Source organism: Bos grunniens, chromosome 8, assembly GCF_055505025.1.
Source record: "Bos grunniens cultivar Pamir isolate PY7600 chromosome 8, Bosgru_T2T1.0, whole genome shotgun sequence".
Lineage (NCBI taxonomy): Eukaryota > Metazoa > Chordata > Mammalia > Artiodactyla > Bovidae > Bos > Bos grunniens.
Window position 1 is genome coordinate 69,144,098 of NC_141172.1, and position 21,786 is coordinate 69,165,883.

General features: G+C 46.0%; 1 protein-coding gene across 4 annotated transcripts in view; it reads right to left on the bottom strand.

The window, feature by feature from the left end:
- Window positions 1-9,608: 9,608 nt before the first annotated feature.
- LOC147367342 (tumor necrosis factor receptor superfamily member 10D-like) overlaps window positions 9,609-21,786 on the bottom strand; it is a 47,927-nt gene continuing 35,749 nt past the window's right edge. For 3 of the 4 annotated variants that reach the window (XM_086416421.1, XM_086416423.1, XM_086416419.1), the window contains exons 9-10: window positions 21,596-21,662; window positions 16,582-19,726 (exon numbers count right to left, since the gene is read on the bottom strand). The gene's annotated coding sequence lies outside the window, so the exon portion shown is untranslated. Of the gene's footprint in view, window positions 9,738-16,581; window positions 19,727-21,595; window positions 21,663-21,786 lie in introns of those variants that run through there. The other variant, XM_086416420.1, reaches the window with a different exon arrangement.

Here is a 21,786-nt window from a genome sequence, read left to right on the forward strand (position 1 = left end):
CACTGAGTTAAGTTGCAGGACCCCCAGCTGCTGTCACAGAAGTGTTGGGTTGTGCTGGGGAAACAACGCATGCATGTTGGAACTGGAAGAAGCCTCATCACTGATTAGTACAACGTGATCTTTCCTGGTGGCCATAACCAATGTCTTTATGCTTGATGTTTATTTCAAAGTCAGAAGTTTTAAAGAAGGTATGTGTGGTGAAGGATTTAATTGGACTTGGAAAGGCTATTCTTTCTCCTTTGTGAGCATGGCCATTCCATTATCATATGAGCAATAATGATATGACTGAATATTCACATCACCAGTGAGAAGGACCCGAGTGCCAGACTCTAAGTTAAGTACTTTAGGATAACCCAGTGATGTAATGACTTGTTTCCCAGGTGGTTCAGCAGAAAAGAACCTGCCAGCCAATGCAGGAAATCCAAGAGACCTGGGTTCAATTCCTTGGTGGGGAAGATCCCCTGGAGGAAGAAATGGCAACCCATTTCAGTATTCTTGCCTGAAAAATTCCATGGATAGAGGATCTTGGATGCTACAGTCCACAGGGCTGCAAAGAGTTGGACACGAATGAGCAACTGAACATGCACACAGTCGTGCAAATACTGTTGGTATCTCTGTTTGACAAATGGTGAAACTTCATGGCTGTTGGTGTTCAGTCATCCGATTTTGTCTGATTCTTTGTGACCCCATGGACTATAGACTCCAAGGAATTCTCTAGGCCAGAATACTGGAGTGGGTAGTGTTTCCCTTCTCCGGGGATTTTTCTGACTCACCACATACTGTAAGACTAAACTTGAGAATTCTTGTTTTTTATTTCATTTCAAATAGCCTTTGGGTATCTGAAAAGACAGTGTAGGTACTTTCAAGATGTCTTTTGCAAAACAAAGCCCTTTTGGCAAATATGGTCATGATATCCAGGTAAGTGTTGCTGTTGTAAGTGTCACATCTCAGCCAGAAGGCAGATCCGAAGCTCTTCCTCTGGCAGAAACCAATTCACAAAATAAGCCAGGAAAGAGAGCTGGAAAAACAAACCACACCAACAACTGGAAAAGCATTCCTCATGAGACAAAGCTAGAGAACAACCCAACATCCTTGTGGCCCCAAAACCCTCTTGGCAATGAATGTTCAGGAAGGAAGAGATGAACCATATCAAGTTCTAAGGAGAGGCAATGCCCATGGCCAGTGTAGTTTAGAGACGGCCTGACTGCTCAGATGTAGACACACACCAATGTAAACCCTTTGCAGACAGGAGTGATGGTCATCACCATAGTGTTTACTCTGGTGACAATCTGCCCTGGGCACCACATAAGGGAGCAGACCTGATGCTCTTCCTCTGCCCCACACCATTCACTCATGAAGGCAGCTCAGGTGCTATCATGCCCTGCCTGCCTGTCTGGCTTGACCATAAGCTGTGACCACCTCCAGGAAAGGATGCTGCCTTCTCTTCTCTCTGCACCATGAACCTGCACACAGGGGGCCTTCAGAACCTCAGGAGATTCACCACACCCCCACTATAGCCAGAACCCTCCCCAGGCATTAAAACAGCTGTGGAGTCACTTTGGCCCAAGCCCTGGTTACGGATCCCTGGAACCTACTACTGCCTCTACAGCGTGAATAATCAGGTCCTTTATACACAGATTCCCGGCTGTGAGATCTGAGCTTTGGATTCATTGTCAGCTCTGTCCCTCCTGTGGCAGCCAGGTGGGCCGTGATGTAAACAAAGGAGCTCATGAGCTGAGTTTCAAGGGAGGCATTGAAAGGACAGTGATGGATGTAACCTGTTACAAACTGAGGGAGGGTCCCTACATGTCTCAGAAAAGGCCTCTGGTGTGCAGGTGTGGTGGAGGGCCCCCACACTGCAAAGGAAAGAGAGGTACTCAGGGGCAAAGGCTCGTGGCCTCTCCTGTAGCAGCTCCGGTTGGTAGCTCGTGCACAGTGGACAGCCAATGTGGTCACATGAGTGTGACTCTTATTCCCTCACAAAGCAAGAGAAAGGGGGCAGGGTGTGGGAGTACCTGGAGGGTGTGGTGGGGTGGATGAGGGAGGTGTCCTTCCTCTCTTCAGTGCAAATTGCTTTTGTGAGTCTCAGAGCTGCCAGAAGGCACTTAGCAAGTCAGGTCCCCACAGTATCCAGTGTGGGCTGGGTGCCTTAGCCCCTGTCAGGCCACACCATATGGCTTTCCTGAGTTCTAACAGCAGGATCTGGGGATTTTGTCTAGGTACACACTTCCTTGCTGTAGCTGTGTTACCTGTTACCCCCTTCTTTGAGCCCCAGTTTTGTCCTCTAGAAAAAAGACATTGATTGCTACCTTACCAGGTTGCTACCTTAATCCTGTGAAGACTAATTAGGGTAATTCTACAATTAATAGCTGGCCTTAAGAGATATCAATGAATAGCTGGCCTTAAGAGATACTGGCCTCCCCTGATAGCTCAGCTGGTAAAGACTCCTCCTGCCATGCAGGAGTCCCTGGTCTGATTCCTGGGTTGGGAATCCTGATCCACTGCAGAAGGGACAGGCTACCCACTCCAGTATTCTGTCTTTTCTTGTGGCTCAGCTGGTAAAGACTCTGCCTGCAATGTGGGAGACCTGGGTTCAATCCCTGGACTAGGCAGATCCCCTGGAGAAGGGAAAGGCTACTCACGCCAGTATTCTGGCCTGGGGAATTCCATGAACTGTATAGCCTATGGGGTCACAAGAGTCTTACACGAATGAGGGACTTTGATTTCACTTTCAAGAGATATGACCTGAATCCAGATTAAACTGGAGTCTCCAAGTGTCACCTGGCGTTTCTTCCCTGAAGCCAGCCAAAACCCACACAGTTGCATTTCCAAGGTCTCCACTTAGCCAGCTGGACAGAAAACCCAGCGCGGTTCAAACAAGCTGACAGACAAGCAGGAGAGGACTCACAGGCAGATGGCTTCCCTCCGCTTTCAGGTGGAGCTCCGGGACCACAGCAGGAACCGGCACTCTCAACCCCTGGGCTCAGCAGAGGCCTCATTCTCAGGCCAGCAGCTCTGCCCTGATGGGCTCAGGAAGGCCACCAACCGCCCCAGGCTGACCTCACGCCCCTCCCACTGCTGTAGCCTGACCTCACCCAGCCCCACCCCTTCTGGCAGAAGGCCAGCTCCTCTTCCCTTGATTCCCGCCTGAGGCCCGGCCCTGGGCCCTGATTGGTCATCGCACCAGTCCTGAGCCAATCACGGTGGCCAGGGGGGAGAGAACACACCGATTGGCCAGGGCCAGGTCATGTGACCATACTCTCCAGGACACGTTTGAGCTGCTCCCCCTGTGTCAGCGGTGGAGACAGTGCGATACCCCCAGAGCAGGGCTGAGAGTCCAGTCACTGTGTCCATGTGCTCAGTGTCCTGGGACGTGCCTGCGCATCCTCTCTACACACCACTTCGTCCTCTGCACGCACAATATTCATGACACACCTCTTCACTTCCCAAGTGCTGTTTCACGCGCCCACATTCAAGGGAGCAGGTCCTCCTGTTGGAAGATAGGTTTGGAGATCCTCTCTTAACCTCTGGCCTTGTTTCTTCTGTCATGTTAGAATAATTTCTTCAGTCTAAAAATCCCCACAAGCACCACCACATGCTGCTTTGCGTATTCAGGATTCTTAGCTGTTCTGAGTTGAGGGCGTGGCCCACGGGCCTCCCAAAGGGAATGAATTTTGTCCAAGGAAGCACCTGAGAGGCGAAATCAGTGAATCACTTTGCTGTACACCTTAAACAAACAAATTATTGTAAGTCAACAATACCTCAACTGAAAGAAAAGATATTCCTTCATCAAAAATTGTTCGGAATTTTGTAAAGTTTTTCTTTCAATTGTTGGTTCTTCAGTTCAGTTCAGTCGCCCAGTCGTGTCCGACTCTTTGCGACCCCATGAATCACAGGACGCCAGGCCTCCCTGTCCATCACCATCTCCCTGAGTTCACTCAAGCTCACATCCATTGAGTCCGTGATGCCATCCAGCCATCTCATCCTCTGTCGTCCCCTTCTCCTTCTGCCCCCAATCCCTCCCAGCATCAGGGTCTTTTCTAATGAGTCAACTCTTCGCATGAGGTGACCAAAGTACTGGAGTTTCAGCTTTAGCATCATTCCTTCCAAAGAACACCCAGGGCTGATCTTCTTTAGAATGGACTGGTTGGATCTCCTTGCAGCCCAAGGAACTCTCAAGAGTCTTCTCCAACACCACAGTTCAAAAGCATCAATTCTTCGGCGCTCAACTTTCTTTACAGTCCAATTCTCACATCCATACATGACCACTGGAAAAACCATAGCCTTGACTAGACGGACGTTGTTGGCTAAGTAATGTCTCTGCTTTTCAATATGCTATCTCCTGCTGCTGCTAAGTCGCTTCAGTCGTGTCCGACTCTGTGCGACCCCATAGACGGCAGCCCACCAGGCTCCCCCATCCCTGGGATTCTCCAGGCAAGAACACTGGAGTGGGTTGCCATTTCCTTCTCCAATGCATGAAAGTGGAAAGTGAAAGTGAATTCGATCAGTCATGTCCAACTCTTAGCGACCCCAAGGACTGCAGCCTACCAGGCTCCCCCATCCATGGGATTTTCCAGGTGAGAGTACTGGAGTGGGGTGCCATTGCCTTCTCCGATATGCTATCTAGGTGGTCATAACTTTTCTTCCAAGGAGTAAGCGTCTTTTAATTTCATGGCTGCAATCACCATCTGCAGTGATTTTGGATCCCCAAAAAATAAAGTCTGACACTGTTTCCCCATCTATTTCCCATGAAGTGATGGGACCAGATGCCATGTTGGTTCTTAGTATGTGTCTAATTGGTTTGGTGGTGTTTTGTGAGGTAGGGATCCAACTTACTTTTCCATATGGATACCAAATTGTCCCAATGGGACGATTCCTTTGTCCTTTCTCCTGGAAATGTCCTTTCTGGGTTTACATATTAAGAAGCTTTTTTTAAAATGCCAAGTATCAAGAACTTCAGAATTTTTTTAATTCGTAGAGCACCACAGAGGCATATTTCCATTTCTGTGTCTTCTCTTTGCATTTGACCATTGCCAGTTTCTAGTATACACAAGTACCCTCAGAGGGTTCTCCGTAGTGAACTGTGTATGTTTCTGTGAGAACAGAGAATGTGAGCATGGAGGAGGGTCTGAGTCCATAGTGACCATGTAACTAGGCTCAGCAACCCCAATATTAAGTCTGGCTGAGACTTCCTAAGGCAAGGTCTGTGTTTCTTCCTCTCCGTGTCTGGATACGCAGAACAATGTTGGTGGATTGGGACTTGGGTCTCTGGGTCCAGCAGTGTAGAGATATACGCATAGCCTGCTTTTCCATTATATTTTCCTCCTGTGGGCTCTGCTGAGATAGTGTGGAGACATTTCTGCTAACAGCTTGAGAGGTAGTCAATCCTTCTGCTTCTCATCCCCTGCCTCATCTGTACTTCCGTCATTTTTTTTTATATAGCTAATTTTCGATGTTGTTAGTCCTTGTGTCATTCTGACTCTCAGGCACCTGTGGTTTAATAGACCTCCAGCTCCTGAGAGCTTTTTGCCTGGTGGAGACATGGAGAACTCAGGGAGTAGCACCACACCACACTGGAGCCTGGACCAGAGAGAAGGTTCTTGCCAGGAAGGCTCCATCGCTGCTGTGGAGGGTTCGGAGTTATCACTTCTGATTGTGTATCCACTGGGCCCTCAATGCAGGCCCCACTCTGAGATCTGGAAAGGAGGTGGCTTCCCTCATTGACACAGAGCTAGTATATTTTTGTCCTCGTCCTTGTCCAGTCCCGTTTGGTTCCCAGGCTCTACCCTTAACCCTCACCCACAGGATCAGGAAAGCCCAGTTCTAGAGGAGTTTCATACAAGGAGAGGCTCCTGGAGACACTCCAACCCCCAGGCCTAAATAAGCATTTCCTTGGAGTTTCACAGCCCTGGGAGGAGATACTGGGTTTGTGTCCATTTTACAGTTGAACATGTTGAGCCTCAGATCATTGTGCAATTTGCCCTGGGTCACTCTGCAGGTCAGCAGATGAGCTGCGATTTGAACCCAGACTCTATGTCTTGGAGCCCATGACTGTACAGGTGTTTCTGCCCCTCGGTTAAATTTATTTCAGTATTTTTTTTTGGATGCATTTGTATATGGGACTGTTTTGTTCTCTCTCTGATGGTTCATATCTTGCTATATTGCTGAGTTTATTAATTTTAATGGTTGTTACTGGTGGAGTTTTTAGGGTTTCATATAAATCCTGTCGTAATCGAATAGTGACAGTGTAACTTCATCTGTTCCTTTAATCTGATGCCTTTAATTTCCTTTTCTCGCCTAGTTCCTCTGGGTAGGACACTTCCACTACTATGTTGAACAAGACTGGTGAGAGTGGACATCCTTGTTCTTTCCTGATCTTTTAGGAAAATCCCTGTTGGCTCAGATGGTAAAGCGTCTGCCTACACTGTGGGAGACCCAGGTTCGATTCCTGGGCTGGGATCCCCTGGAGAAGGAAATAGCAACCCACTCCAGTACTCTTGCCTGGAAAATCCCTGGTAGGGGGGTCGCCAAGAGTCGGGCACAACCGATGGACTTCACTGTCACTTTTCACCTCTTTGCCACTGAGCTGGATGTTAGCTGTGGGCTTGTCTTATGTACCCTTTAGCATGTTCCATGTATAACCACTGTATTGAGAGATTGTATCAAAATTGATGTTTCCCTTTGTCAAAAGCTTTTTCTGCAATTATTGCGAAGATCATGTGATTTTATTCTTAATTTTGCTCATATTGTGTATCCCAGTGATTGATGTACAGATACTAAATCATGCTTGAAGGCACAGAATGACTTACATTTGATCATAGTGTATGATTCTTTAATGTATTCATCAATTTGGTTTGCTAATATTCTTTTGAGGATTTTTACATCCATGTCCACCAGGGTCAGGGTTCTCTGGTGGTTCATATAGTAAAGAATCTGCCTGCAATCCGGGAGACCTGGGTTTGACCCCTAGGCCAGGAAGATCCCCTCAAGAAAGGAATGGCTACCCACTCCAATATTCTTGCCTGGGAAATTCTCTGGACAGAGGACCTGGTGGGCTACAGTCCATGGGTCACAAATAACTGGGCATGACTGAGTGATTCACACTTAAAAGACTGCTTCTTGACATTCTTCACACCTAAATTTAAGATTTTATCTCAGTCAAAAATTACAGTCAAAGGCAAAATGTCAAAAGTCCAAGAGTCCTTAGAAATAAATGACAATAAGGCATAACAGATGAAAGCAAGAAGGACTCCACATAATTTACTTTTCCTAAGAATTTTAGATCTTCAGAGGAATTCTCATTAAGCTGAATTAAAATGCAAGCTTTAGTTTAAAATGGAAACCTTTTTTGGTATTATGTTTCTATGTTGAGAATGAAATTTCATTATTTATGTATGGTATCTTAAACAATACTTTGTGGCTATTAAAATCATATTTTCAAAACCTTTAATGACATTTCTAAGCACTTATAGTGGAAAAATAACTAGGAATAGAAGATGATCCCATATAGCTTTAGATGACAGTACAGATGTGTTGAATGATAGTTTTCAGATTGTATTTATTTATTTTTAATCGAAGAATAACTGCTTTATAATGTTTGGTTGTTTTTCCTCATACAACAACACAAATAAGCCATAAGGATATTATCCACTCTTTGGTGAGCCTGCCTCCCACTTCCCGCTATCCCACCCTCTAGGTCATCACAGAGCTCCATGATGGGCTCCTTGTATTACATAGAAACTTCCCACTAGCTAGCTATTTTGCATATGGTAGTGGCTATGTTTCAATGCTACTCTCTCAATTCGTCCCACCCTCTCCTTCTCCAGCTGAGTTCACGAGTCCTTCCTCTACATCTGTGTATCTATTCAGTTCAGTTCACTTCATTTCACTGGCTCAGTCGTGTCTGACTCTATGCAACCCCATGAACCACAGCACGCCAGACCTCCCTGTCCATCACTAACTCCTGGAGTTTACCCAAACTCATGTCCATTGAGTTGGTGATGCCATCTAACCATCTCATCCTCTGTCGTCCCCTCCTCCTGCCTTCAATCTTTCCCAACATCAGGGTCTTTTCAAACGAGTCAGCTCTTCGCAGCACATGGCCAAAATATTGGAGTTTCAGTTTCAACATCAGTCCTTCCAATGAACACCCAGGACTGATTTCCTTTAGGATGGACTGGTTGGATCTCTTGCAGTTCAAGGGACTCTCAAGAGTCTTCTCCAACACCACAGTTCAAAAGCATCAATTCTGTGCTCAGCATTTTTTATAGTCCAACTCTTACATCCATACATAACTACTAGAAAAACCTAGTCAAGGCTATGGTTTTTTTAGTGGTCAGGTATGAAGGTGAGAATTGGACTGTGAAGAAAGCTGAGCGCTGAAGAATTGATGCTTTTGAACTGTGATGTTGGAGAAGACTCTTGAGAGTCCCTTGGGCTTCAAGGAGATCCAACCAGTCCATCCTAAAGGAGGTCAGTCCTGGGTGTTCCTTGGAGGGACTGATGCTGAAGCTGAAACTCCAATATTTTGGCCACCTCATGTGAAGAGTTGACTCACTGGAAAAAAATCTGGTGCTGGGAGGGATTGGGGGCAAGAGGAGAAGGGGACGACAGAGGCTGAGATGGCTGGATGGCATCACGGACTCAGTGGACACGAGTTTGGGTGAACTCGCGGAGTTGGTGATGGATAGGGAGGTCTGGCGTGCTGCGGTTCATGGGGTCACAAAGAGTCGGACATGACTGAGCGACTGAACTGAACTGAACTGAATGTGCTGAGAGTGCTATGTCTAGATGATGGAAAAACAGTGAGGCTTCTATATATATGTACCATTTTAATCTTCTGCAGCAAATATGTCTAACAAAACATATAATAAATATTATTTTTAAATATACAATGTTTGACCCTGTTTATAAGAGAGGCCTTTTTAATATGATAAAATTTACTTTAGTGTAATTATTTCTCCCAGCAAACCAAATGCTTGTAAGCAAGCATTTCCTTGAACAATGCTAAAATTTTTTTTAGACATGAACTAATCTTTTTTTTATTTTTTCACATATTTATTTATTTTTGGCTGCACTGGATCTTATTGCTATGCTCAGGCTTTATCTAGATACAATGTACCGGCTTCTCATTGATGTGGATTCTCCTGTTCTGGAGCATGGGCTGCAGAGCGTGTGGGCTTCAGTAGTTATGGCACACTGGCGTAGTTGCCCCATGGCATGTGGGATATCCCTGGACCAAGGACAGAACCTGTCTCCCCTGCATTGGCAGGTGGATGCTTAACCACAGGCCCAACATCGAAGTCCTAAAAAAAAAAATTTTTTTTTGAAAGGGGAATTCCAGGCAGTTTCTACATTTGCAGTAATCACAGTGATTCAACAGTAACAGAGTGAATTCATTCAATGGTCCCATATACTGAGCATCCAATGTCCATGACTTTAATCCTTATTTGTTGCTGTTGTTCCGTCACTCAGTTGTGTCCGACTCTGTTACCCCATGCACGGCAGCATGCCAGGCTTCCCTGTCCTTCACTATCTCCCAGAGTCTGCTCAAACTCATGTCCACTGAGTTGGTGATGCCATCCAAGCATCTCATCCTCTGTCACTCCCTTCTCCTCCCGCCCTCAATCTTTCCCAGGATCAGGGTCTTTTCCAATGAGTCAGTTCTTCCCATCAGTTGGCCAAAATCCTTGTTGTCCAAAGGACTCTCATGAGTCTTCTCCAGCACCTCAAATGATCTAGAAAAATAATTAGTATGAAATTATTGCCATTTTAACCATCTCCTGAACGTGCCTTGCTTTATTTTAGAAAACTCATTTCCAGATTTCCTGCTTTTGCTTAGAAGGAGGTAAGAGAGCAGGCTGACCAAGAAATGCATCCTGGCCCAGGTCTCTAGCTAGGAACTGGGGTTTGTGCCGTGGGGTGAGAAGGTGGAGCTCTGCAGAGCCTTCGTGTAATTGTGGCTTTATAGGGTAGTCACGGGTCTAGAACAAGCTTGACTTTCGGCCAAAGCACCTCATGAGATTTTCAACGATTATAAAAGGAAATGAAAGGGAATAAGATGTAGTGTTCTGGTGCTATACTCTGTTTTTTAAAAGCAGGATGGTTATGCAGAGTCTTTGAGCACAGCAAAAAGATTTTCTTATTTATTTATTTTTTTCCTCTTCCTATTTATAGCCAGATCAAATTCTTGAGAAATCTAGGTAAGGGGCCAAAGTTGAGGTTAATTGGTGTTAAATCCAGGAGAACTGGAGGAAGCCAGGAAGATGGAACAAGAAGTGGATGGGGCTGCAATCAGTAAAACCGGCACCCTCCTCCTGCAGCACACCCCTCTGAAGTGTAACCCACGGTGCTTTGTCTTCAGTCAGTCCCTCCCGCTGGCCCCACGAGGACAGGAGAGTGATCAGCTTTGCCCACTGAGCACGGAGGTGGTTGGCCCAGTTAATCTGCCCTGTGTTAAGAAATTGGGCCTGCAGCCCAGCACACAGGGCACCAGACCCATCCATTCTGTGTGTTTGGGCAAAAGTGGCTGAGGATGACAGTCCAACAAATACCAAAGCTGCTTCTGATTCCAGACTCACTCCTGAGTGCATTTTCTTTTAAAGTATAATCAGGTTCCCTCCTGATTGCACTTTGTCTGAGATTGCATAATAAACATGCTTTTGTTTAAAAAATTGCTTTGCATTGTCACTTCTGAACTATGTTGATGATATCGAATCTGACATAGCAACAGAGTTTGGTTTTTTGTTTTTATTTGCACTCAAGAAGGGTTCTGAAGACAGAAGACAGAAGAATGACCTGAGAAGTGTCACTCTTTTGGAGGCCAACGCTAAGGTGAAGGGTATTGCAATATCCAGGGAGAGGATAATTCTAAAAGATGAACTTCAATAAGGTACTTTTGAGCATATTTTCCATGGGGTTTTAGTAGATGAAAAAGATCCAAATATGGAGAAGGAATGGCAACCCACTCTAGTATTCTTGCCTGGGAAATCTCATGGTCAGAGGAGCCTGGGGGCCTACAGTCCATGGCATCACAAAGAGACAGACACAACTTAGCAACTGAACAACAACAACACACAATCAGGCAGATTGTGATTTGGGGAAACACTGCTTGATGGAAATGTAGAATAAAATGGAGAGTGAAGTGACCTAGCAATATGGAGCATAGCATTTTGGAAGAAATTAAAAGTGTATAGAATAATAGTTGCAAATATTCAAACAATAAAGTCTGTGGCTAAAGGAAAAAAAGAAAAAGATCCAAATAAAGAAAAGCAAGTATTTGTAAAAACAGTTAAAGATCAAGCTTCTGAAATTCAGGTGACAATGATGCTCACTCAGAGTTGTAAGCTATGAGGTCTTCATCACAGAAATCTTCTTCCTATCACCAGGATGTGTATAGAAGGAGAAAAGCCCATGGGGATACTGGCTTACATGAATTGGGGGAATCTTAGATTGTTTTTACGGCAGTGCCAATTAGTAGAGGCCCATAATCCACAGGCAGTTTCTCAACAAGAATTGGTTCACATGACTGTACAGATTGCCTGAGGAATGAGCTGTCTGTCCAGCAGGGAAGTCATCCACCAAGATGTGGCTGCTTCGACCTGTATCGCTGAGGATACACTTCAAGTTAAGATTGCAGACAATGCCGTCTGCAGAGACTTGTTCCCCATGGATTATGTCATTGCCTGGGGGACAATGAAAACAGGCAGGTTTGGTGGACGGCCCTTGAAAGTCTGGTTAATAATGAGTTCTCCAGTGTCAGTGATCCGTGGGCCTTCAGAGTGATGCTGTGGGAGCTAGCTTTTGACTCTGGGCCAAATGCCCTACGTGGACATGGACCCCTTTGACATGGCTGCGTGCCCTAAAAGATGGTTACTGGACTGTCCTGAGGACTTGTTTGCTGTGCTGGCTTGTTGCTGGCCCTTCAATCTGGAAGGGAGAGCCCAGTTCTAGCAGCTGGTCATGTATAGCCACCTCTGCCATGTCCTGATGATTACAGATGAGTCACTAATTGCACCCCATGTTCAGCAATATATTATGAAAGAAAAAGATGAAAGAATTTGTGCACCTTCCTTAAAACCACCACAGGTAAATACTATTAATAATCTTGTTTTTTCCTCTTAACATTTTTAAACACTTTTTAAAACATTTTTTCATTTCATTAATTATTTTGCTACAATGTTACTTTTGATAACTCCCTAAAATACTGTAAGAGGTCTAACACCAGTAACTTATCCAGAATCCCACTGGGAACATTTTAATTATTTTGAAGTTTTTGACATTTGAATAATACTACAAAAACATTTTGTCACATAAGTGTCTATATGTATGTTAGTCACTCAGTTGTGTCCAACTCTTTGCAACCCATGAACTGTAGCTTGCCAGGGTCCTCTGTCCAGGGGATTCTCCAGACAAGAACATCGGAATGCGTTGCCATTCCCTTCTCCAGGGGATCTTCCCAACCCAGGGATTGAACCCAGGTCTCCTGCATTGCAGGCAGATTCCTCACCATCTGAGCCAGCAGGGAAGCCCAAATATCTCTATAATCCATGACTGTTTAAGAAGGCTAATAGGTAGACTAAAATGGTCATTAGTGTGGATATGGTTTCAGCAACTCAGAGAATGGAGCAAAAGCCAAGTGCTTAATAAGACATTGTCTGGACACTCTCCAGGGAGGGAGGGGTGGAAATCCTGGGAAGTGGTTTGCATCAGGAAGATTCCAGACTCCTGTGGGATCGTAGCATAATGGAGGACAGAGAGAGCTGTCAAAGCCAGAGACCTTTTGCTGTGATTCAGCAGGGAGAGCATGAGGTGTGCCCTAGGGGACAGAAAAGACAAAAGAAACCAGAGGAAGAGCAGTCAAGTGCTGAGACATGGTAAAACCTGAGTCTGAGGAGTCAAGAAAAAAGAGGCAAAGATGACTCAGGACCCAGGAAAGGGATGGGTGAAAAGTCACTTCATGTTCTTGTGGAAATCTATTCCAAAAACTGAGTTTTGTATTTTCTATTTGTCCAACTCAAACTATTGGGGGATGTCAAAAAATCTTTAAAAGTTTATATGTATTTAATGAAATTCCATAGAGTGAATGTTTAACATCCAGGAGAGAGACTGTGTGCACCCTGCTTATCTTTACTACTGGGGACAAATTTCTGGCCTTTAATCCTATTATCTTCAATTTATAAAATGGACATGACATTTTTCAGATTTGCTTAAAGTTTAAGTTTTTTGAGCAAAGATTGTGGGCAACTTTGCTTAAAGGCTGATTGGTTAGCAGGACTTTTCAGGTGGTGCTTGTGGTAAAGAACCCTCCCTGTCAGTGCAGGAGACCTAAGAGATGCTGGTTCCATTCCTGGGCCAAGAAGATCCTCTGGAAGAGAGCATGGCAACCCACTCCAGTATTCTTGCCTGGCGAATCCCATGAACAAAGAAGCCTGGTGGGCTAAGGGCCATAAGGTTGCAAAGTTAGGCATGACTGAAGCGACTTAGCATGCAACAAGCACAAATGGTTGACATGCCTTAGAAAGGAGAGGTTGGCTACTGCCCTGTAGGGACTATCGGTTGTCCCCTGCCGATCACGGCCGTGTACTCACATTCTAGCCTTCTTTCCTCCAGAAGAGACTTTGTTTCTATTCCAGAAGAAAATACAGGATCTTTCTTACTGAGGAGGAGAGCAGGAGTAGATGTGTCAGCCATCTATTTAAGCTCTGAGTTTCATAACCTGGAATTGATGCATAAACCCCACTGCACACACAGGTGCACCTGCCTCCACCCTCTCCCGCTGTGAGGAACCAAGGCTATGTTTACTCGGCAACGAAACAGTCTGATCCTTGATCCAGATCTCACGATGGGATGGTGTGTGCACAGTTGGCTAGCATGTATGTTTGTATGCATACATATACACTTGTATACTGGTATATACATGCTACCTAGGTATACATGCACACTCATAAAGACTCACATAAATAACTGTGGTAGGGTAACTCGTTAACTCACAAGGAGGATCTCAGACCTGTCAGAATTTCAGACAAAATACCAAGAAATGGATCAACAGAAGCAGTGGGATGTCTCAAGATCAGGGTAAAAGGATGATGACTCCTCCCCGCTCCCACACCCCAGCCCCCCTCGCCACGTTGCTCACTTGCTCTGATGAAACAAGCTACCATGTTTTGTTCAGCTCTATGGAGAGGCCCGGGCTTCCCTGGTGGCATTGAGGGTAATGAACATGCTTGTCATTGCTAGAGACCTAAGAGATGCCAGTTCAATCCCTGAATCAGAAAGATCCCCTGGAGGAAGGCATGGCAACCCACTCCAGTACTCTTGCCTGGAAAATCCCATGGATGGAGGAGCCTGGAAGGCTGCAGTCCATGGGGTCGCTGAGGGTAGGACACGACTGAGCGACTTCACTTTCACTTTTCACTTGCATGCATTGGAGAAGGAAATGGCAACCCACTCCAGTGTTCTTGCCTGGAGAATCCCAGAGATGGGGCAGCCTGCTGGGCTGCCGTCTATGGGGTCGCACAGAGTCGGACACGACTAAAGTGACTTAGCAGCAGCAGCAGCAGGAGCCTGGTAGGTTACAGTCCACGGGATTACAAAGAGTCTGACATGCCTGAGTGACGACTAAACAATAAATGGAGAGGCCCACATCACAAGGACAAAGGACAGCCTCCTGCCAACTGCCCCCAAGAACTGAATCCAGCCCCCACCTCATGTGTAAGCTTGGAAGCACATCCTTTTCCATTCAGGCCTTGAAGGGACCACAGCCCCAATCTGGTGAGACTCAGTATCAGAGAGCCAACCTACACTGAACCATTAGAAATGGTGATGTAATAAAAGCTGTGACAAACCTAGACGCCGTTTTAGAAAACAGAGACATCACTTTGCCGACAAAGATCCGTCTGGTCAACGCTCTAGTATTTCCAGTAGTCATGTATGGATGTGAAAGCAGGACCATAAAGAAGGCTGAGCACCGAAGAACTGATGCTTGTTTAACCGTGGTGTTGGAGAAGACTCATGAGAGTCCCTTGAACAGCAAGCAGACCAAACCAGTCAATCTTGAAGGAAATCAACCCTGAATATTCATTGGAAGGACTGATGCTGAAGCTGAAGCTCCAGTACTTTGTCCACCTGATGGGAAGAGCTGACTCACTTGAAAGGACTCTGATGCTGGGAAAGATTGAAGGCATGAAAAGAAGTGGTCGACAGGATGAGATGGTTGGGTGGCATCACTGACTCAGTGGACATGAGTTAGAGCAAACTCTGCGAGATGGTGAAGGACAGGAAGTCTGGCACGCTGCAGTCCATGGGGTCACAAAGAGTCGGACATGACTGAGTGACTGAACAACAAGAATAAGGCTGTAGTTTTAAAACTCTTAAGTTTTAGGTTAATTGCACTAATACGTGCTCTTACCTATCCTGTAAAACTGCTCAGATGCATCCCATATGTGAAATGTTAGCCGCTCAGTCATGTCCGACTTCTTGTGACCCCATGGACTGGGACTTGCCAGGCTCTTCTGTCCATGGGATTCTCCAGTCAAGAATACTGGAGTGGGTTGCCATTTCCTTCTCCAGGAGATCTTCCAGACCCTGGGATTGGACCCATGCCTCTGCATTGCAGGCAGACTCTTTATCATGTAAGCCACCAGGGAAGCTCAAGCCTGTTGATTATATAATATTGCCCCTAACACCCTGACCTCCCCCACCCTTCAGCTTCTCATAAAGTGTTAACAGACACAAAAACAAATGGAGGCCCAGTCAGTCTTCTCCATTCAAGGACAACTTAGGTGATCTGATATAGGGGTCTCACACAGGCAACACTGCTTTTCAAGAATTTATTTTCAAGTAATTATACATTCACCTCTTCTTTCTGATTTGTGATCTAAAATATTTTCCTTCCCACTCCTGATTAATCGTTCACAGGCAGGAGTGGGGGCAGACAGGGGGTGTGCAGCTCTGCACGAGCACCTTTGCTCTGGGAAAGGGGACAGGGCTGGGACCACGGGGCTCCCCAGGAAATCTAGGTGGGTGAGGGATCCTTCCCTAAGGCCCTAAGGTCCAGGGGAAGGGAGTTGTGTCTCCATGAGGTTGCAGGGCTGAGCCACCAGACCCACTGTGATGAGGATGCAGAAAGGACAGCAGGGACAGAAGGGGAAGGTGGCCCCAGAGTGGCAGGAGGCTCACAAGTGAGGGGCCACAGAAGAACCCCAGCAAGCAGGGCCCCACCAGCCCTTCCCAACAGCTCTGTCAGAGCCAGTCTGCACCTCCAGGGAGCCCAGCAGGCCCAGACAGGACTCAGAGACACCACAGAGGGGAGGCTGTGCAGGAGCCTGGCCAGGCTGGGGCCTCTCTCCCAGGGGAAGAGTAGGGAGGAGGTGGACAGAGGAGGGGCTGAATTCCAGTCCCCCAGGAATCTGGCATCTGGAAATCTTGAGTCAGAGCAGGAGACACACCCATGCAAGATGAGCCTGAGGCATAAAGGGGAGAAGGAAGGAGTGGGTCACACAGCAAGAACACATCCCTGTACCCTTCACTCAGAACTGCTCCAGAGAACCAGAGGATGGGGGAAAAACACACACATGCCTCTTTTTATATAAAATTACATATTTAATTTGGTCACAAATTTATAAAATTGTATATCAAAAACTATATAATTTCATAACATTTTGATAGTTTTTATACTTTTTATAACATTCCACATTTGTCAAAATGTATAAAATTATATATAAAATTTTAATATTTGTATATAATATCACATATTTAATTTGGTCACAAAGTCATAAAATTGCATATTTATATAAAATTGCAAAATTTTTATGTAACTGCCATGTAATTTGGTCACAAATTCATCCAATTGCTTATTTATATAAAATTATAAAATTTTTATATAACATTGCGTATTTAATTTGGCCACAAATTCTTTAAATTGCATGTTTATAGAAAACTGCAAAATTTGTATATAACACCGAATATTTATTTGGTTCAAAATCATAAAATTGCACATTTACATAAAATTATAAAATTTGTATATGACATTGCATATTTAATTTGGTCACAAATTCATTACTGAAGTGAAACCTGAAGAGACATCCAGTCTTCAAGTAAAACTTTAAATGGTCACATTTGCACTGGCATAAAGCAGTAATGCTTCCCGGATGGCTCCACAGGCAAAGAACTCGCCTGCAGTGCAGGGGACACAGGACACGTGGGTTCGATCCCTGGATCAGGAAGATCCCCTGGAGTAGGAAATGGCAACTCACTCCAGTACTCTTGCCTGGAGAATCCCATGGACAGAGGAGTCTGGTAGGCTTAGTTCACGGGGTCGCAAAGAGTCGGACACGACTGAGCGACTAAGCACCCATCGGAAAGCAACAAAGGAGTCAAGTTTCACGTTTCTTGAAGGTTCTCATTAGTTAAACACACAATAAATGGGTACAAATGAATATACATGACAAATACTGACAAGGCTGATACTCTAATGGGCACTCAAGGAAGTCTTCTGAGAAATGGACAAGTGACCTGACACTTGACCATTTACTTTTAAACTGTTTTACAAATGCACATGCTTTTTGTAATATGTAGGTGACAGTTTCAAATTTTATTGTATCTTATTTATTTTAGCTGTGCAGACTCTTCACTGCAGCACACAGGCTCCTCTCCTGTGATGTGCAGGCTCTACAGCACAAGGGCTCAGTTGCGGAGCACATGCTCAGTTGAGGTGTGTGGGATCTCAGTTCCCAACCAGAGACTGAACCCGGGCTCCTTGCATTGGGAGTGCAGAGTCTTAACCACTGAAGAATTCATTTCTATCTCCTTCTGGGGATGAAGGCAGAGTGTCCTGCACAGAAGGAACAGCAAAGACAGGAAACACCTGACTTCCAGGAAAGGGAGGGACATCAGGGCCAGAGGGATGTAGCACCAAGACCACGGGGTCGGCCCTTCTAAAAACACAAGTGAACTCCACACACTGTATCCATTTGTACCTACATTTTAGGCAATTCCAGTTTTGACCACACCAGTCACATCAACCTTAGGGAAGACAACATACAAGCCTTGAGATGGACTAGACCAAAAACCTCCCTGAGAATTGCTTCTGCCATTAAATTATCCTGCAGTGACTGGAATACTATGGAGAAGGGTTTAGCAGAAGTAAAAAAAAAAAAATTTTAATTAAAAAAAATACAAAACCCTAATATAGCAGGCATCTTAGGTCAGTTCTCACAGTATTTAAGAATCAGCATTTCTGTGTCTTTTCTGCAGAAGGTCAAAGCTTACAGAGGGGCTGAGATCCTTAATCAGCCAATTCAAACACAAAAAGGCAATTCTGGGCTCAGAGCACCAGTATCAAGGGGGGCCCATCTAGTGCACAGCAAGCCAACACTGAACATAAACCAGGAGCCCGTCCATTCTTCCTCCCAGAAACTATGGCAGATCCCTGTCCTCTCTTCCTTGAGCCCAGATGGAATGAAGGTCACTGATAAGAGCAGACGTGACACAGAAACTATGTGACATTCATATCTAACCCACATCCCACCCTAACCTCCCAGATGAGCAGGAGGAAGCCCGGGGAATGACAGCCCAGTTCACGGTCACCAGACACAGCACGGGGGTGCCACTTCCCCTCCTTCTCTGCTCACTTGTTAACATCTGCCTATGAAAAATACAAATATTCACCCAACTATAAAGTTGACATGTTTAAAGCCTGGACCCTAAAGAAGTCGCCAGGCAATCCCAAAGTGGTCAAATTCCCCCAGCAGTGGGCTTGCTCTCCTTTATTGCTGTTGTTGTTTTGTAGGTTTTTGTTTGTTTGTTTTTGCCTCATGGCTTGTGGGATCTTACTTTCTGACCAGGGATTGAACTCAGGGCTCTCAGGGCAGAGTCCTAAGCACTGAACAGCCAGGGAATGCCCTCCTTTTGTATTTCTAATTGCTTTGGATTGCCAGCACTCAACCAGGTAGCCCACATAAACCTAGAAATTATATTTGCAAAATGTTTTTCTACACATATAAATATATGCACAAACATAAAAGTACCAAGACATACAAGATGTTTGCACTTTAATGATGTATATTACAAGTTATGGGGCCTCCCTGGTGGCTCAGTCGGTAAGGAGTCTGCCTGCAGTGCAGGAGACCTAGGTTCCATCCCTGGGTAGGGAAGATCCCCTGGAGAAGGAAACGGCAACCCACTCCAGTACTCTTGCCTGGAGAAACCCCATGGACAGAAGAGCCTGGTGGGGACAGTCCATAGGGTCGCAAAGAATTGGACATGACTCAGTGACTAACACCTTCATTATAAGTTACATCATTAAATGCATACATACTAACATGAATGACAAATTTCAAACAAATACAAATAAAAACTAGAAGTCTATTAAGAGTGTGTCCTGAACTCAAAGACTGAGGTCCTCAAACGGTCAGGGCACAGCAGAGCCTGTCTCACTTTCTTCATAAATATGTTAATACTTTCCTGAGTTCCGCAGGCACTCTTGAACTGTCTCTTTTGTCAACCTTTGCCCCAGCATTTCCAAGGCATCCATCGGGGTGTTGACTGAGGTCCCCTGTCCCTTCTTGGTGACTGGCAGTATTTCACACAAGGCATCCGAAGAGACCCAGGCCTATTCTCTGGTCACATGGATCTCATTTCATGTGAGGCCCAACTGCCTCAGGAGCGAATCACAGAAGTCACAAGGAAAAGATAGCCGCAAAGTCACTGAAGAATACCTTCAGGCCTAGGTTGGGGGAAAGTCACAGAGACAGAGTTGGAACGGGCTTTCACAAAGGCCAAGGACCCTCAATTCAGGCCTAGACTTCAGGATGGGAACCTGAGGAGCTCCCCCTGCTGGTAAGCCTGCTGCTCTGCGCCCCTGACCTGCTTCCCAGCAGCAAACAAGCCACACCTGCATTGGGCGTTGGACTTCGCCAGCGCCCAGAACAGTTGGGGGCAGTCCAGGTCAGCAGAGAGTCCTGCCCCAAGCAGGGGATGAGGGCCCATCTGGAAGAGGAGACTGCTGTCACAGAGGGAGAAGGCATCTGTGATAGGAGACAGAGGGTGGGACAGCGAGGGGCAACAGACCTCAGAGGAGGGCACCTGCCTTTCTCAGGAGGGTGAGGCCCCCTGGCTGCCACCTCTGCACTGGGGACAAAGCAAAGGCCTGGAGGGAGGAAGGTCTCCGGCCTCAGAGCCCGCTCGGCCTCACCGCCTGACACTGCGGTAGAGCTGGATGGGGACAGACTCCGAGCAAGAATTTAACCTTAAAATGGAGCAAACACCACCCGCCTCATGGACTGTGCTGCAGATTCAATGCTGTGTGTGTGAAATGCTGTGCACACCACCATCCACAGTACATAAGGAGGGCACCCAACACAAGTTTATATTCTCTAACAGTTACACTGAAAACATGAAAAATAACAATACTAGTTTTCATGAACTATGGTACTAACTCAAAGTATTCTAAAAAATTTCCTTTCAATATGTAATATAGATAGCTAATGGGAAGTGGCGTGATAACACAGAGAGCTCTGTGATAACCTAAGGGAGGTGGGATGGGGGCGTTGGAAGGAGGCTCAAGAGGGAGGGGATATATGTGCACCTATGGCTGGTTCATGTTGCTGTACAGCAGAAACAAGCACAACATTGTGAAGCAATTATCCTCCAATTAAAAGTAAGTTCAGAATTTTTTTCACTGCAATATGTAGTGTTAGTTGCTCAGTTGTGTGTCTGATTCTTTGTGACTTCATGGACTGTAGCCTGTCAGGCTCCTGTCCATAAGATTCTCCAGGCAAGAATACTGGAGTGGGTTGCCATTCCCTTCTCCAGGGGACCTTCCTGACCCAGGGACTGAACCCTGTTCTCTTGCATTATAGGCGAATTCTTTACCATCTGAGCCACCAGGGAAGCCCTTCAACATGTAATCAATATACAAAAAAAAACAAACCTGTTAACGAGACAAATTACAGTCTTTTATCTGCCAACTCCTTGAACTATAGTATCGAGTTATATACTACAGCTTATAAGATTTAGCCACAGTTCAGGTGCTCCACGGGGCTTCCCAGGTGGCGCCAGTGGTAAAGAACCTGCTTGCTAATGCAGGAGATGTAAGATGTGGGTTCGATCCCTGAGTTGGAATGATCCCTGGAGGAGGGCATGGTAACCCACTCCAGTATTCTTGCCTGGAGAATCCCATGGACTAAGGAGCCTGACAGGCTACAGTCCATGGGGTTGCAAAGACTCGGACATGATAAAAGACACTTAGCATGCATGGACAGGCGCTCCACAGCCTCCCTGGGCCAGGGGGTGCCCTGCTGGACAGCACAACCTCTCGGATGTCTCAGAGTGGGTCAACCTGGCCCTGAGCAACCAGGGAGGAGAGAGGATGGTGGAGGAGGGAAGGACAGGGAGGTGTTAGGGGCCACTGTTAGAGGTCAGAGGGGTGCAGGGTGGCAAAAAGAGGAGGGGGCAGGGAGGGAATTAGAGTCCTGATGGTTCAGGGGCAAGCCATCCCCTCTCTGAGTTGCTCTAACCACTATGGAGATAGAAATTAGGACACTGTCCCTCCTCCCTCCACTCCTGATCCCCTGCCCAGGAGAAAAACACTCACTTTCAGTGGCGTCTGTTGGAACCAGCAGCCATCTTCTCCTCTGAGATCCTTCAGGTGCTGCTGGTTTCTGTAAAACACAATGGAGAGCAGCCTTGGTCTTAACCGGGGGTCCTAGATTACAGAACTGAGCCTAGTAAACCTTGTTCTGAAATTCTGGCAGATGCAGCCGTAAGCAAATCAAAACCAATGCA